This window comes from Procambarus clarkii, chromosome 48 (assembly GCF_040958095.1).
Source record: "Procambarus clarkii isolate CNS0578487 chromosome 48, FALCON_Pclarkii_2.0, whole genome shotgun sequence".
Lineage (NCBI taxonomy): Eukaryota > Metazoa > Arthropoda > Malacostraca > Decapoda > Cambaridae > Procambarus > Procambarus clarkii.
Window position 1 is genome coordinate 1,756,613 of NC_091197.1, and position 14,175 is coordinate 1,770,787.

General features: G+C 46.0%; 1 protein-coding gene across 1 annotated transcript in view; it reads left to right on the plus strand.

Annotated features, from left to right (window-relative positions):
• LOC138349732 (uncharacterized) overlaps positions 1 to 14,175 on the plus strand; it is a 231,884-nt gene that overhangs the window by 12,422 nt on the left and 205,287 nt on the right. The gene's annotated exons all lie outside the window — the stretch shown is intronic.

A 14,175-nucleotide genomic window follows, 5' to 3' on the forward strand; every position in this document is an offset into this window, starting at 1 on the left:
TTTCACCAAGTCAAATGCCTTGGTTGCTAGCCTACAGACAACACTTTTGAAGTCTAACGCATAGCATGGCGGTTGCTTGCTTGTGAACGTCGTGAACGGAAGTCGGGGATCGAACCCATGCAACAAAAAATGCGGGGTTTCTCCCACCGACCTATTGAACGCCGTGTTGAGCGCCGACTCCACCATCGACAAACTCTGATCCCATGCAAGCACATCATCAGCAGCCAAATGCCGCAGAATACTGATTCCTTCAGCATTGTGTCTTTCAACCAAACCATTCGCCGATGGTCGATATGCCAGCACTGGAGTATGTTTGAATTGATACACACTCGCGATGCTTTGAAATACTTGATTGATAAACTCTGACCCTTGGTCTGACACAACTTGTTGAGGAGCCCCAAACCTGGTTAACACACTTTCCACCATGGCCTGGGTCACATCCTCTGCCGACTTAGAACGGAGTGCACTCACCACAGTGAACCGTGTGAGTGCATCCACTGCTACAAATATGTACCTCGCCCCTGAATGAGCTTGTGGTAGCGGCCCAATGAGATCTATGTGTACTCTCTCGAAGGGAGTGCTCACATCCGGCCACCTACGCAAAGGTTCCGCCCCCAACCTATGTGCCTTTTACCTCAGACAACTGTCACAAGAGGCTACATAGACCTTGATATCTTTACCCATGGATGGCCAATAGAACCTTTGACGTGCCCTCTGCAACGTCTTGGACTCCCCTCCATGGCCTGCTGCTGGGATGTTATGACACAGATACATTGCAGTCCTCTGGAACTCCGGTGTCAAGACTGCCTGGTATACTGGTTCAGACCGTATACCCGAAACCCTACCAAGATGATACAACACCTCATCTTCAACCACAAACTCATCCTCTGGTGCTGGAAGTGACTTCCTCAACTCCGCACGCTGACCCCTCAAAAACTTCCTTACCTCCCCCACAGGGGGTGACCTTCCTGACTTCGTATCAACTCCCTCACATTCCACGACACATCTTCCTCCCCCCTTTCACTCACCACTGCTACATTGTGACACCTTGACAACGCGTCAGCGACCACATTGCTTTTCCCTGGTACATGTTCAAAGTTTGTAATGTTAAACTCTGAGAGCGAGGTAACCCACCGTGCCAGTCGCTGACAAGGCTCCTTGGACTCGAACACATACTTAAGGGGTTTGTGATCGCTTCTGAGCCAAATTTCATGTCCAAGCAAGATGTACCGATTCCGTTGTAATATGAATGTGATCGCTAGCGCTTCCCTCTCAATCGTACTATAGTTCTTCTCTGCAGGACATAGTACTCGTGAACAAAATGCAATGGGACGCTCCCGTCCTCGCTCATCCACCTGAGCTACCACACCACCTATCGCTGCGCCAGAAGCATCCGCATACACCAGAAACGGTTTGCTATAATCTGGGTGCGCCAAGATACTGCGAGAGCTGACAGCAGCCCTCAGTACCTGGAACGCCTGCTGTTGTTCCTTTCCCCACACGAACTCTGCAAGTCCACTGATCTGATGTAATGGTCTTGCAATTTTTGAAAAATCTTTAATAAATCGCCGATAATAGCTAACCAACCCCAGGAAAGATTTGCACTCTTTCTTGTTCTGTGGAACTGGGAACTCTTGAATATCCCTGGTTTTATCTGGCAATGGACTGATACCCATCCGGCCCACTGTATGACCCAGGAATGTTACCGATTCTCCAAAAAAACTGCATTTTTCGAAATTCACTTTGAGGTTGTGTGACCTCAGCCTTAGCAAGAGTTTCCTCAAATTATGCATGTGCTCCTCTAATGACTTTCCCAGCACGATTACGTCATCGAGGTACAGCAACGCTGTGGGACCTATCAACCCCGATAATACACTCATCATTAGCCTACTGAACACAGCAGGTGCTGACTTCAACCCGAAAGGAAGTTGTTTATATTGCCAGAGCTCGTTGTTTATATTGCCAGAGCTCGTTGTTTATATTGCCAGAGCTCGTTGCACGCACTAAACGCTGTGATTTCCCTCGACTCTTCCTCCAGCGGTATCTGGTGATACCCACTGAGTAGGTCTAATGTGGTAAAATATTGTGTACCCTTCAAGTGTGTCAATGTGTCCTGTATGTTAGGTAATGGGTATGCTTCGTCTTTCGTCAGCTTGTTTATTCTGCGGAAATCTACGCATAACCTCACTCCCCCATTCTTTTTCCTGACTACTACGAGAGGGCTGTGCCACGGTGAACTGGATGGTTCAATGATATCATGCTCCCTTAGCTGGCTTATCTCCTCTTTCACCTCCCTCTGGTGTGCCACTGGTATGCTATATGCTCTCGTATATACTGGATGTGCGCCCTCTACGTCAATCCTATGTGCTCCTTGAGTAATGCACCCCGGGGGTTCCCCTCTCAACGCAAAAACATCCGGGAACTCCCTGACTAAGCCCCTTAAGGCTTCCTTAACCTCCCTTTCCATGGACATCCTATCCACTATTCCCATTAATTTATCCATTCTATCCTCATCGCCCTCACTCTGACTTACTGACATGGCTGCAATAATCTCCTCCACAGGGTGCGCCCACGCTACCTGTGCATGCTTACTCAAGGTGACTGGCCACCGAGAGGGATTAAAAACCCTCACCCGAATTACCCCTTCATTTATGTCTTCAATAGTCTCCATTATCACCAACCCTGCTGGATTATCCAATGGCTCAATTTGCACAACGTCTACTCCCTTGGCTTTACATGCCATTTTAATCACTAAGGATGCTTCTCCCGGAATGGTGACATCCTTGGGTACCGTGACTGCCCACTGTATATTCTGGTCCCCAGCCGAGTTACCACAGTTACCTTCACTACTGCTACTCCTTCTCTACTCCTCACCTTGTTAACGTCTACCGCTTCACCCCCACATACCAATTTATTCCCCCTTGCGCTGAACGCTATGGTACATGAGTATTTTTCGAGGAAGTCAATTCCCAAGATAATGTTGGTATGTTTCAGCCCTATATCCTGTATTACTACAAAACTATGTTTAAACCATCTATCTTCTAGCTGGAAATCCACAGTTGTCTCACCCAACACCCGCAACGCATTATCCCCCACCGCCGTTAATCTCCTGTTGTTAGGTATCAGCCTGACGTCTGATCCTAACACGCTACGACTCATGATGGACACGGAAGCACCGGTGTCCACCAAGGCTGTATAGATAGTGCCCTTTAACCGTAAATGCACCTTTATGGGATGACCCGACCCGACGGTACACAACCACTGTCCGCCACCCCCTACTGTACACACTGGGTAATTAGGCGGAACAAAAAGCTTACACTGCCAGGCCTATACTAACAGTAACGCCACAGGCCTATTAACTTACGTCAGAAGTGATTTATCGCACATTCTTGTGAGCACGTCACACAATGTACACACACAGTACCATCACTTTCATGTACAAACTGCAGCAGGCCACTTTTCATTCCTCAACGTATATGCCAGAAGCCAGAAACTCCATGTAACATTGTTCCCAGATCTAGACAATCATGGGACAATATACATGGGAGATTTTAATGCTAGACATATTACGCTGGGAGACATTACTAACAACGATAATGGATGCAAATTTATCAAATATGTTTATGACAACAGATTAACCGTGTATACTACGGATACCCAAACTCATTTATTGGGAGGCAAACTTGATTATGTAATGGGTAGAAACCTTGTGCAAGATAGGATGGAATGTTCGTTGGTAAATCACTTAGTTAGTGATCACTATGCAGTTTCTGCTTCCTATGAGGTACAGTGTGATGTACCTAATAGACATCAGAGACGGAAAATGAATATTCCATATGGCTTGCACGACCACTTTATTAATTGTATATCAAAATGGTATCAAGATTACACAATAACGAATGTAGAAGCCTTCACCAGAGATCTCGTTGATACGATTACTACCTACTATGACACATGGGTGTGTTGGGGAACAGGTCGTAAGCCTAGCAGAAGTGGGCAACACCTACCACCACCCAAGTGGGTCCTTGACCCCGTATTTGTTAAAGAACATGAACGAGTAAAGCAACTTGGAGATACGTACAAACGAACCAAAGCACAAGGTGACCTGCATGCATTTCTAGTTGCAAATAGAGAGAGGTGAGAGACATGAGCAACGTCATACGTAATAAACATTGGGAAGAGTTTCTACAAAGTATAAATGAGCAAACAACACTTGTTGAAGTTTGGGAAAAGATACGAAAAATCTCTAGAAGCAGCCCAACCAAACCACTGCACCACAGCCCACTAGGACAAGCAAACATTCTCCTTGATCAATGGGCACTAACATCAAGCTACGACTCACTCCCAATTAACATACAGCACAAACTTGATGACACGCCCCAACAGACAACGAACCATCAATCTTGCCTGTACAGCTATCGACGTGTCGGACCTTAATGATGTAACTGAATGGGAATTAAATCATGCACTAAAGATGGGAAAATCAACTGCTCCTGGAGAGGATGGTATTACTTACAGTCTACTGAGATTAGTCTCACACGTACCAGGTAATCCACTATTAGTGTTGTACAGAATGAGTTTACGTGAAGGAGTATTAACTGATGCTTGGACAAAGAGTGTCATTGTTCCTATCCCCAAACCACACTCAGATAATTATAGACCCATATCTTTAACATCGTGTGTTTGTAAAGTGCTTGAACGTATTGTTCTAAACCGACTCATGTATCGTATACAGGGGCACCTGTCACCCCAACTGTTTGGATTTATGCCTGGGCTCAGTACACAACACTGTTTTGCTGAGTACTTCGCACATATTGAAGCTTCCCCTCAAACAGTCTTCATCGACCTAGCAGCAGCTTTTGATACAGCAAACAGAGAAATCATACTGGAACAGCTTGCCGAGCTGGGAATACAAGGAAAATTACTGAAATGGATAAAGGGCTATTTGTCTAATCGAACAGCATATGTTTTGTTTAATGGTATTAAAAGCACAGAGAGCAAACACTTTGAACTGGGAACTCCACAAGGAGGGGTCCTCAGTCCCTTGTTGTTCAACGTTCTGATGCATAAACTTATTAAAGATCTTCCAACTAATAATGAAGACACTGTCATTTGTTATGCTGATGATATATGTTTACAGGCTGCCACCGAGCCTAGAATGTCAGTTCTGCTCGACGCTTTTGCTACTAGAGCTGAGGAATGTGGCCTCCTTATCTCTGTACAGAAAACTCGTGCCCTCATTCCATGTGGTATTCCACCACCCAATTATCATATAGATGGGCGAGCCCTTGAGAACTGCGAGTCTTACAGATACCTTCGTGTCCCCCATTAACGACCCTGGGTACCTTTCTTCTCTCAAGAGGAGACTTTGGGAGAGATTAAAGCCCTTGCGGGTCCTTGTTGGTGTCAATCATGGGCTTAACGTGAGACTTGCTAGAATGTTTTATGTATCATTTATACGCTCTGTGATTGACTACAATGCTCTACATCTCACACTGTATACTGACAAAGAGCTGAAATCTCTTGAAACCTTGCAAAATGAAGCTATGCGTCTCATCCTTGGGGCTCCAAAGTCCACGAGAATAGTTAACATGAGAGCAGAGATCAAATTACCTACCATAAGTGAGAGAATCTTGTCTATTAGCACAGTTTTCGGCGTGAAGGCATTGAGTAGATCTAGACAACACATGAAGTTTCAAGCTAAACTTTCTAATATGCTACACTCACCTGAGGTCTATAGAAGAAGAACGATATCTGATTATGTATATTGGTTCTACAAGGTAGCCAACTCCATCAAAATATTAAATATGTACCCAACTCGACTAATGATTAATCAGCCAATTACTCCATGGGATAACTGGGATCTATCAGTTGATTTTGTAAATGCGCCCAAGAAAGATAGTGTGCACACTACCTTATTAAAACAGTTAACACTGAAAAACATCACTGAAAGTACTCAGAGTATGGGTAACGATGTTTATCAGTGCTATACCGACGGCTCTGTAGAAGGTGGACGATGTACCGGATGTGCATGTAACATATTTGAACAATCTTCTCTCGTACATACAGCAATGAAGCGCGTCAATGACTGGGCAAGTACAACGCAAACCGAACTTGCAGGCATATACCTTGCTACTGAATTTTTAAAAGACAAAGGCAGTGGACTTATATACTGTGACTCGCAGAGTGCACTCCTGGCATTGAACGCACATAGTAGTGACACCCAGAAAATAGTCAGTGATATTCGAATGAATGTTTTAGCTGCCAAAGAAAACAGATTTGAGATTAAATTCCTATGGATACCATCACATGTTGGCATCTCAAGGCATGACACTGTTGATATGCTTGCTAAGTCAGCCTGCAGAAAACCAGTGGTAGAAATTGATATGGGTGTTTCATTAGCAGTGATAAAGAGAATACTTAAACAAATATCTAATGAAAATCTCACCGACCTAACAAATTCACAAAGACCTGAAAGTTGTAGCATTAAATATTATGATAGATATCGTGAGGAGACATTCACATATGGGACTAATAGAACAAGAACCCGGCAATGTGATGTTATAGTGGCCAGAATACGCCTGGGATATAGACGTACCTGGCAGCTTTCTCAAAACCCAAATGTCGAGTACACAATGTGTCAACTTTGTGAAAGAGAAAACATGCACTCTCTTGAACATTATATTGCAGAATGTCACATACTGACTGACTTTCGCCCTCCTGGGCTAAGGTATGCTGAACTCTGTAATTACTATATGAGTACTGGAACACTTGATGATATATTGGACTTGTACCCAAGATTGACCATGTAATATATCAATCATACAATGTATATATATGATGTAACTATATAACCTGAGCTTGTAAAAGCACCTTCATCACCTTCAGTGATTAAGTGCTTAATTGCACACTAGTTTCTTTATCAGCTACCTCACCCTGTCAGAGTAAATGAGACAAATGTATGTGAATGCATGTGTGTGCATATATATGTATGTATATGTGTGTGTGTATGTATATGTATGGGTATAAAGCATATATGGAAGCTGATCAGAATTACATTTCACCTTTGTGAATGTACATTAATGACACTATGTAAAAGACACATCTAACACTTTATGTAGGGCATACGTAAATCTGTGTATCTATGTATTTACGTATGTAGGATAGCTTAGCATTTTAAAAGCACCGAATCACCTTCTGTGGTTGAGTGTTCAATAAACCCTTGAACTGTATGTTTAACACATCTCTAACCCTGTCCATGGCGGACAGAAGAAAATGTATATATGCTGGTTAGCATTGTAAATGTCTGGCCACGTCTGTGGTAGAAAAAAAAAAAAAAAAAAAAAACTGCCAGGCCAAGTGACTACCGTCACCACACAGCTTACACACTTTGGTCTGCTTAGGTCGTTCTGGCTCGTGTTTACCTGCAGTGTACCCCGTTCCCCGGGGATACCCTCTACCGGTACCCTGGTTCTGGTGGTACTTCCTGTTGCTCCCTGAGCAGGCGTGTATCGTGGTGGAGCAGGAGTGAACCTGCCTCCACGTGCCTCTTGATTATAGCCTCCTCGCTGCCCACGAGTACCCTGATGGGGTCCCCACGACACACCACTCGTATTGTGTCCCTGGAACACCCTTGGCTCCCAGCCCTTATTATTGTTACGTCGAGGAGCACCTCGCCCCTTGCCCTTGGAATGTGTGACCCCCGCCGCGGGTCCATCCTCCACTGGCTGAGCTACTGGGGCCCAGAGCTGAGCCTGTCTCTCTTGCGTGTCTGCAAGATTTGCCTGTTCCTTAGGGGACACTTCCTTGAAAATGTCATCCTCTGTCAGTTTATGTGTCGGGCTATTCTCCGCCCAAAACACTGCATGTTTCACCGCTTCCTTAAAAGACTTAGCTTCCCTGCAGTGTAACGCACTTTCCCGCGGTAATGCACCGAAAAAAACACTCCGTTGCATAGAATCTCTTACTACCCCCGTGAACTGCGTTTCCGTCCGCTCAATCACATCACCCAAGAGTCTTATTCTATGGCCAAACGCCCTTAATTGTTCCCCTGGTTCTCGTTTAAGTGCAGCTAACTGAGCCTTTAGTTCTACTGCATCGTGCTGCACATCGTAATGATCTATCAGCTCCTGCTTAAACTCGCTATAACTAATTTCCGCCGAGTTGAGCAGGGTCTTTGCTTCCCCTTTCACCTTGGAATATGCCAATGCAATCTTTGCCTGATCCGACCATGACCCCACACTAGTCGCCTTCTCTAGAGCAAAGAAAAATGTTCTAATATCCGTCAGTAACTGACCTTTCGAATCCCGTTTGGCGCCCCAAAACGTGGGTATGTCTCCATATACCTTAGGTCCTGCATTAGTCGTCTCATGCGTGCTCAACACATTTTTCAACCACTGTGCAACCTGCCCAATTGTCTCTGACGCTGCCGCCTGCGCCGTAAGCAACGCCGCCGTGTTATCACCACTCTCACCCTGACCGACATTACTCGTGGCCTGGCCACTGGCGCCCCTATTACTACCCGTACCCGTCATGGCTACTCGCCCCTTATGTGCTCGTGTATGAACCAGCTTGACGCTTTGCCGTACAGTAACCTTACTTGGCCTTATTCCCTTAATCTCACTAGAATCACTTATAATTTTAAGCCACCATTAACAACGTCACTTATCAGTTCCCCACACTACTGTTTCCACCCCTTAGGGGACCTTTCCCTGCCGCACAACGTGGCCACTCCACTTGGCCACACACCTTGGCCCCACACCCCACTATGGCCACTCACTGGCCCACACACCTTCCCTTCCTCACTCCAATATCCACCGTCCTGAACACAACTCGACGTCTACCAATTCCCGAACATTCCCTCACCAACAAAACCAGTAACACACTTCCTTCATCTCTCAAAGTGCTCCAAAACCTGTTTGCGCTGCCACCAAATATGTCGTGACGCTGAACCCCGGTTCATTCCGAACACAGTGATTACACAACACATAACACCTTGCCTCAGCAACCGTTACTGCCACCTATACTCCTACACACACCAGACCCTTGAGGCGTACCACTAGGTTTGTACTGGAACACAATGAATGAACATATGGAAGGTATTTAAAGGCCGTCGGGTTTTGTCATTTAATTACAAAGAATAGACTCTGACAAATAATAACATTAACATACTCTATTTGGTCAATACACTTCCAATACCCATAGACCACTTGACCTCCGCGATCACCACCCACACTCGTTACTTCCGCCTAAGTCCCTAATACGGAATGATTACTACAACGCTCCACACCCGGTTAGTCTTTCATTCAATACTCACATACTGCAGACTTAACTTGGTCACTAAGATCACATCAGGTTCTCGCATAGCTGTCTGCTGCACTTCGCTACTGCCGCAAACAGAGATCCAGAGGACTTCTCAGTTCAACTCCCACAATCAGACTGACTTTAGCCAACCATGGCCTCAAACATTTCACCACGCCTCTCAAGGAAGGTAAAATCCGATTAACCTTATCCCTAGAGCGGTAACCTTGATCCTTGAAGCCTGACGAAGAATAATTCCTCTTTCCAGGAATTATTAATTTGGCTAAACAGCTTCGGTCTTAATCCATTGACCTTTCTTAGATATGTGATCCATAGTCTGTCTACTTAACATGTACTTCCAATCATCATTCGTTAAGTGTTGTAGTAATGATCCTCTAGCTAATAATTCCTGCTAACTTGTGGATTACAACACACGTATCTAATTTGGGATGTTTGGGATATTTTGAAAACTGCAGGGGGGGTTTGGGCAAAATGTGACCCACCGCCGTTTTCAGTAATTGGTAGATTTTTTATATAAAAAGTCGGAATTTCAAACTGCGAATAGGTGCAGAGAGCCAGAATTTGGGTCCAAAATATGGCTCAGGGGTCGAATTTGGGATGTCTGGGATATTTTGAAAACTGCAGGGGGGTTTGGGCAAAATGTGATCCACCGCCACTTTCAGTAATTGGCATATTTTCGGTATAAAAAGTAGGAATTTCAAACTGCGAATAGGTGCAGAGAGCCAGAATTTGGGTCCAAAATATGGCTCAGGTATCGAATTTGGGATGTTTGGGATATTTTGAAAACTGCAGAGGGGTTTGGGCAAAATGTGACCCACCGCCGCTTTCAATAATTGGCCGATTTTTTGTATAAAAAGTCGGAATTTCAAACTGCGAATAGGTGCAGAGAGCCAGAATTTGGGCCCAAAATATGGCTCAGGTATTGAATTTGGGATGTTTTGAAAACAGCAGGGGGGTTTTGGGCAAAATGTGACCCAATGCTGCTTTCAGTAATTGGCATATTTTTGGTATAAAAAGTCTGAATTTCAAACTGCGAATTGGTGCAGAGAGCCAGAATTTGGGTCCAAAGTATGGCTCAGGTATCGAATTTGGGATGTTTGGGATATTTTGAAAACTGCAGGGGGGTTTGGGCAAAATGTGACCCTCCGCCGCTTTCAGCAATTGGCATACCCCTTACCAACAGGTGTCTAGGGGTAAAGGGAATAAAACACTGCATAACTTGGGGAAACAATGTATCTACGCTAAGGTTGACAAACATAACAATTAAATAATACAGATAATAGTCAGAAATATTCTTTAGCATGCAATAATATAAATAAAATCCTTATTGAGCAATGAGCAATCACACCAGCACATGAATTCTAATTTGGGAAAATACACAATCATCTAACCAGAGAATTAACCGAGTATTAGCTAAAATAACCATCTTCTTGAGGTTATCTTGAGATGATTTCGGGGCTTTTTAGTGTCCCCGCGGCCCGGTCCTCGACCAGGCCTCCACCCCCAGGAAGCAGCCCGTGACTGCTGACTAACACCCAGGTACCTATTTTACTGCTAGGTAACAGGGGCATAGGGTGAAAGAAATTCTGCCCATTGTTTCTCGCCGGCGCCTGGGATCGAACCCAGGATCACAGGATCACAAGTCCAGCGTGCTGTCCGCTCGGCCGACCGACTCCCATTACCAAGGAGTTAACTTAAAACATGTCTCCTCTCGACCAAAGCTGCCAGCCTCTGCCCAAGCGTCGGATCCCAGGGCAGGCGTCTACCACAATATCAACTAAATATCCACATAAACTATTGTAGAAATTCTACTAACAAAATGTAGTACTAATATTCAAATCATTATTAATCATAAGAGTATATAATAATGTTACATTACTCAATATAATTTACTGGCAAACAATAATAAGAATTAGTCAAGGTTGAACTATACTCACTCGCTTGACATCAAGTTCCCACACTGGCCACATCCAAATATGGTCAACCCCCCACACGGAGAAACCAACATGAAAATACTTGCAAAAGCCTCATACAATATAATGCAACTCAGGCACACAACAGCATGCTACAATATATAACATACAAGAATCTAATATCATCCAACTGGTTACTATAATAATTATAGAACAAGACAATAGTAATATAAGCATCAAGAGTAATGTTAGAATCCTAGTAAGATTCGTAACAACAGCAGGACTCGGGGTCGAAGGTGTTACTTACTCTACAGGCAGCATAACAGAGGCAAAAACATTGAGCGTTGCCCTGAGAGAAGGAGACAGAGCAACCTTCAAACTCTCAAAAAGTGAGTGGGGACCCAGGGGTCGCATCCATTGGACCCCTTTCACCCCTACAGGGCTTCCCAGGGCCCTAAGACAGGTTTTGTTAAGGGTAAGCCCAGCCAGGGTACTGCTAACTGGCACCCAAGTCTACCAAACAAATTTCTAAAATTGAACCCCCGGGACGTGTCCACTCACGGGGGCCAAGCAGGGGGAACCACCGAGCCCAGGAGGTCAAGATCCTAATATAACAGGGGGCAGGGGAACAAAAGCAGGCCCCCCCCCCACTAGGTACAAAAGCAGGCCCCCCCCACTAGGTACAAAAGCAGGCCCCCCCCACTAGGTACAAAAGCAGGCCCCCCCCACTAGGTACAAAAGCAGGCCCCCCCCCACTAGGTACAAAAGCAGGCCCCCCCCACTAGGTACAAAAGCAGGCCCCCCCCCACTAGGTACAAAAGCAGGCCCCCCCCCACTAGGTACAAAAGCAGGCCCCCCCCCACTAGGTACAAAAGCAGGCCCCCCCCCACTAGGTACAAAAGCAGGCCCCCCCCCACTAGGTACAAAAGCAGGCCCCCCCCCACTAGGTACAAAAGCAGGCCCCCCCACTAGGTACAAAAGCAGGGCCCCCCCCACTATGTACAAAAAAAATGAACAGAAAAACCCCGCAAGAGGACAACGGTACCCAGAAGGAACAGAGCCGGTCACTGTAATATGTAAAAACTAGCTGCGCAGTACCCTGTGCTCCTACCAGTGCAAAAACTACCAGTTACCCCAAGGTAAAAAGCGAGGAGGAAACCCCCCAGCACTCCCAGGGCGGTCAATTACCGAGCAGCAAAAGACCAACAGAGGTAGTTCCCAAGGTGCCTTGTGGAAGATAACCCCAGTCCCCAAGGGCTGGGGCACTCAGCACTCAGTACAGGGCACTCAGCACTCAGTACAGGGCACTCAGCACTCAGTACAAGGCACTCAGCACTCAGTACAGGGCACTCAGCACTCAGTACAAGGCACTCAGTACAGGGCACTCAGCACTCAGTACAGGGCACTCAGCACTCAGTACAGGACACTCAGCACTCAGTACAGGGCACTCGGGGAAGGGAACCCTAAGCACATGCAGCCCGAGTACCTGTGAATATTAGATTATTACTCCCAGCTCACACGCCACTGTAAGAGCAGTACTGAACACAAGGCATAGCACAACAGAGAGAATCTGGAGCTGGAGCCACACGACTGAGCCTTATCACATCAGCCGAGAACTGGGGTGTGGATCGCTGGCATGAGGGGTCTGAGGCTCCCCCTTCCCCCTCCCGGGGGTGGGGGGGGGGGGGGGGAGCTGAGCAGACAAGTGACACGGCACATGTGACATCATGCTCGTTTTCATTTGGGGAGTTGAGTCCACTCGTTAGTTTCAGTAGTGGTTTTAACCAGAAGAGGGACTTGTTTTGAGGCGCTTGCCTTTCTGGGTGCCTGGCCTGATCAATGGCAGACATAGAATGCTCCAAATCACATGTGCAGTTCTATAGGCCATTGCTCCTCGTGCCTCTCTGAGGGAGCCAGGTTCTGGCTCGTGGTCCCTGGTAGGCCTAAAACTTCATTCACACTGATGCCAAAGTCTAATAATATTGTATACATATCTGCCTGGATAGCTCTGGGGAGCCTCCGGGCTCTCACCTAGAAAATGACGTTTCATTACATTCAAAGTTGGTTTTTTATTGTTTTGTGTGATGGAACTAAAAAGGAGTTCCCAGAAACCTTGGCAAGATGAGAAGGCTCAACTGTATCTACACTCGAATTGAAAGGGACAACCCTCGTAGCTGCCGAAGGGATATCCCTAAGAAAAACCCCAACCCTAAACCTACTACTGGGCCAGGGGCAGGGGAAAAAAAGGGCAAACCCCCTGGCCAAAGGAGAAAGAAGGAAAAGGAGGTATGGACAAAATCACCGCCTATTCCATGAGACAAGCATCACTTGCTAGCCCCGGACCTCAAACCGGGGACACAACCTTGACTGCTGCAATCCAGGAACTAAAGACACCAGCAGTTGCTGCCAGAAGCCCCTCCAAAATTGGCAGAGTAGAGCAACTTGAAGGGAGCATCCCCTTCATGACTCAGGGCCAAAGTTGTCACAGACCCAACAGGTAGCAGTGGAGGCAGACAAACTGAACATTGCCACAAAGCATGGATGGTGCGCAACCCAGAAATTTGCTCGAAGTGAGAGCAGGGATGGTGGGTGGATCACAAGGACCACCAAACCCATAGGGGTTTTCCAGGGCTTGCAGGGTGAATGTTCCCTGCAGGTATGCCCAGGCACTGGGATCGCCAGGGTGGTAACTCCTATATAATTGTATAGGTTTCCCTATTAACACCCAATACCACCAGAAAGAACAAGAGAGAAACCAGAAAGGGGAACATCCATGCCTAGACACTAGGTAAACCTAATAAGTCAGGAATGGCACAAATAAACCCCCCTTAGAGGAATGAGGGCACAATGAAAAATAAAGGCCATAAAAGGACCGAATTGCCAATTAAGTACCACTAACTCTCAAGATACCCGACCGTGGAACACAGAAGAATAGCAGACC